This window comes from Pseudophryne corroboree, chromosome 4 (assembly GCF_028390025.1).
Source record: "Pseudophryne corroboree isolate aPseCor3 chromosome 4, aPseCor3.hap2, whole genome shotgun sequence".
In the NCBI taxonomy this organism is placed as follows: domain Eukaryota; kingdom Metazoa; phylum Chordata; class Amphibia; order Anura; family Myobatrachidae; genus Pseudophryne; species Pseudophryne corroboree.
Window position 1 is genome coordinate 912852044 of NC_086447.1, and position 4638 is coordinate 912856681.

Consider the following 4638-nt stretch of genomic DNA (forward strand, 5'->3'; position numbering starts at 1 on the left):
CTACTCGGTCCCTGGAGTCCCTGCAAGTTTTCTTGTTTAGTAGGTCCACACGATTTTTAGATAGGACCTTTTCTTTTGCTTTTTTGAGAAGTTTCAAATTATAACCCCTCGCACGGAACTTGCGTATCATGGTATCAATCTGTGAGCTTGCATCCGTACTGTCGCTGCAGATGCGGAAAATCCTGAGAAATTGGGAATACGGTAAACCCCACTTCATTGCTGGGGGGTGATTACTGTTGGCGTGTAGGGTAGTGTTCCTGTCAGTATTTTTGACATAAAGTGTCGTATGTAAACAGTGATTCCGGTCCTGTATAACTGTTACATCAAGGTAATGGATAGTGTCAAAACTTGAGGAAAACGTGAATTTGATAAACGTATCAAGCAAGTTCACTTGGTGCATAGCACTACTGAATTCCTCTGCTGTACCCGACCACAGGATGAAAATATTATCGATGTAGCGAAGGTAAGATTTGATCTTATTTGACATCATAGGGTTAGTCAGGAAAAGGTCTTTTTCTACCTCACACACGAAAAGGTTGGCCAGGCTTGGAGCTACACAAGAACCCATTGCACACCCGGACTGTTGTTGGTACAGTTTACCATCAAAAATGAAGTAATTTCTTTTCAAAGTGAGCTCCAAAAGTTGGATGAAAAAATTGACATCCGGCCCAATATAACTCTGATTGCCAGTAATACAGCGCCTGATAGCCTCAACTCCCCGATGATGGGGAATGTTAGTGTACAGGCTAACGATGTCTACTGTGCACATAAGATATTTATCAGGCAATGGAGTAAGGGCCCGAATATACCTTTTTTACCTTTTGGCACGTGCTGCCTGACAGTGCCACACCATGGCAACAAATCATATGCCTATGGCCATCTGCCGTTTTTCCTTTCTGTATATAACTGATCCGATTGTTATTTACACTGATCATTTTTGACCAGGTTACTCATTAGTGACCATATCGCTTTAGTTGTGACTCCTGTTACCCGCTCAATACTTTAATGTATGTACTGTCCACATGCGTTTAATCCACAGCTGTGTTTCTATGGTGATGGGTACAACACACACTTACACCGCCCCTTGTGGACGCAGGACGCCGGCGCGCACCGATGACGTCACTGCATGTCCCGGAGAGCGGAGGTGAACGATCTTCACGTGGTGTTAGGTAAGCTATTTATGTTTTGTATTTTCAGTTTTGCTGTTGGTCTTGATAAAAGGAGTAAATCCTGAAACGTTGACTTAAGCAGCTGCTGTGTCAAGTGATTATTTCAGTCTCGTCGAGTGCCGGCTACCATTGTTTTCCTACCATTGCTATCTGCAAGCAGGGCACCGGAGCAAGTTGCTGTTATATACAGAAAAGGAGTGCCGATTATCCCTTTTGCTCTACATTTACCATACAAGCGGATTGCATCCTAGTATGTGTTATTAGGGCACCATTTGCCTTTTCTCATTAACTGTGGTGACCTTCACTGGTTTTATTCTGCGGGTTAAACTGTTGGATTATGTCAAGCACGGATGTAGTGCCTGGATTCCACAATGTTATTTTACCTGTCGGAGAGGCATTGAGCCTGACCGATTCAGAGGCAGACACCATTCTGTTTTCGGACAAATTCCAGGACTCCTGCGGGGGAGACACAGCAGAACAAGTCTTTCTTCAATTGGACAAACTTAAGAAACGTGAAATAGACTTCTATTTTCATGTGACTTTATCAGATTATTACCGTGATAAAAAAATCCCACGAGGTTTCCAGATTCGCAACACCCCCACGATTGGCCGCCATAATCTTGAATTTTGCAGACGGTGGGCGGCAGTATTGAATAAGTGTTCTTACGATCTTATCCTCTTGGTAATAGAGGAATCCCGTCGGGAATTAAATTGTGCCAAAGAAAAAATCGCCGCATTCGAACTGAAACATGACGATTTGATTCGCGTGGAAACATCACAAATATTGGTCGATAAACTCACGGCAGACCTGTCCAAATACAGGACGGACCTCATAGAATTTAACAAAGCCAAACGGAACACGGTTGATAGAGACTATCAGGAAAATTTGGTGTACAGCTGGGCATACAATCGCAATACCAGTGGTACACAACAAAAACCAAGATTCAGACGGCATAAAAAGTTCAACCGAGACACAGAGAACTCAAGCGCAATTTCATCCAGTGAAGCGGAATGTGCAGGCGCCCAACCGTCAAAAAACTTCTCAAAACCACCGGCGGGTGTTACTACCAGGGGCCAACGAAACCCCAAAAAAGGAGGTACACCCGGCGTGGTGGACAGTGGGCGCGCCAAATCCAAAAGGACGGCGAGCAAGAAAACCTAGTCTTCAACCTGTCATCCAGGAGCCTCACTCAGGACGAAGTTGCAGTTTTGAATAAGGGGCTTTCATATGTCCCGACACACAAACCTGATCCTTTCCGCAATAAAATTGACCTCTACAAGTTTGGACGCAGATTACGTCTGAAAGAACACTTCTCGGACAGTATACAACAGACTTCTGATGTTCCTGCAATTTTTAAACCCTCTACCTTCAATCCAGTCTCCCACAACCCTAATATCAAGTGCTTCATCAGTTATATGAATAATATATACGAGGAAAATCAGTCCACTGACCCCAAGCACGGCGTGAACCTTTCCGCTGCAGAACAAAGAGCATTAAAATCCTTAGGTGCATACACTGATATAGTCATCCGCCCGGCGGATAAGGGTGGTGGGATCGTAGTACAAGATCTCAGTGCCTATAAATCTGAGATCTACACTCAACTTGCGGACACGCGTACGTATCATCTGCTGCTTGAGGATCCGACTGCTGAATATAAGGCTGAAATAGATGCAATACTGAAGGAAGCAGCCGATAGCAATGTGATAGATTCTAAAACACACATTGCGTTGACCCAAGATTGGCCAGTAACTCCGGTGCTTTACACGATTCCAAAGCTACACAAGAACCCCACATGCCCCCCCGGCCGCCCGATCATCGCGGCACTCGTTATACTACACTATATCCAAGTATTTGGATATGTTTCTCCAACCAATAGTGAGTGAGCAAACGTCGTGTCTTAAAGACACCACCGCTTTTTTGACACATATTCGGGCCCTTACTCCATTGCCTGATAAATATCTTATGTGCACAGTAGACGTCGTTAGCCTGTGCACTAACATTCCCCATCATCGGGGAGTTGAGGCTATCAGGCGCTGTATTACTGGCAATCAGAGTTATATTGGGCCGGATGTCAATTTTTTCATCCAACTTTTGTAGCTCACTTTGAAACGAAATTACTTCATTTTTGATGGTAAACTGTACCAACAACAGTCCGGGTGTGCAATGGGTTCTTGTGTAGCTCCAAGCCTGGCCAACCTTTCCATGTGTGAGGTAGAAAAAGACCTTTTCCTGACTAACCCTATGATGTCAAATAAGATCAAATCTTACCTTCGCTACATCGATGATATTTTCATCCTGTGGTCGGGTACAGCAGAGGAATTCAGTAGTGCTATGCACCAAGTGAACTTGCTTGATACGTTTATCAAATTCACGTTTTCCTCAAGTTTTGACACTATCCATTACCTTGATGTAACAGTTATACAGGACCGGAATCACTGTTTACATACGACACTTTATGTCAAAGATACTGACAGGAACACTACCCTACACGCCAACAGTCATCACCCCCCAGCAATGAAGTGGGGTTTACCGTATTCCCAATTTCTCAGGATTTTCCGCATCTGCAGCGACAGTACGGATGCAAGCTCACAGATTGATACCATGATACGCAAGTTCCGTGCGAGGGGTTATAATTTGAAACTTCTCAAAAAAGCAAAAGAAAAGGTCCTATCTAAAAATCGTGTGGACCTACTAAACAAGAAAACTTGCAGGGACTCCAGGGACCGAGTAGTCTGGCCACAGGACTTTAGCACCAATAGTGCCCAGACGGTCAACTCCGCAAAACGGGTATGGCCAATTATATCCAATGACAGAGCCCTGCCATCCTTCAAAGAGACGTCCATTCTTCCAGCATTCCGCAGGGGCAAGAATATTAAGGACATTATTGTTCACAATGACATTTCCAATTTTCAGAAATCTACGACTACACATTTTTTAACACGTAAACCGGGTAACTACAGATGCTTGGGCTGCACCACTTGCAGTTGTCTTGAAATAGGACAGTTCTTCCATCATCCTAGATCAGGCAAAAAATACCTGATCAAAGCTCCCTACACGTGCTCCAGCCGTTATGTCATCTACTATATTAAATGCCCCTGCGGACTGCTCTATATTGGTAAAACGATACGACAATTTAAAGAAAGGATTGCCCTCCATCGCTCTAGTATCAGAGCTGCCTTGGAGGGAAAAGGCTCCGACCAGCCGGTCGCTCGCCATTTCAAGGAACACCATCATAATTTAGCATCAATTCGCTACAAAATCATTGATGAGGTACCAGAATCCAAAAGAGGTGGTGATCGGGGTAAAATTTTATTGCAGAAAGAAGCACATTGGATTTACATGTTACAAACAGTTAAACCACTAGGGCTTAATGATATCCTGTCGTTTACATGCTTTCTGTGATTTATGAGGTTTAGATTTGTTGCATTTTGGTGGGGCACTGTCACTTTAAGTGAGACTTTCTGTCCC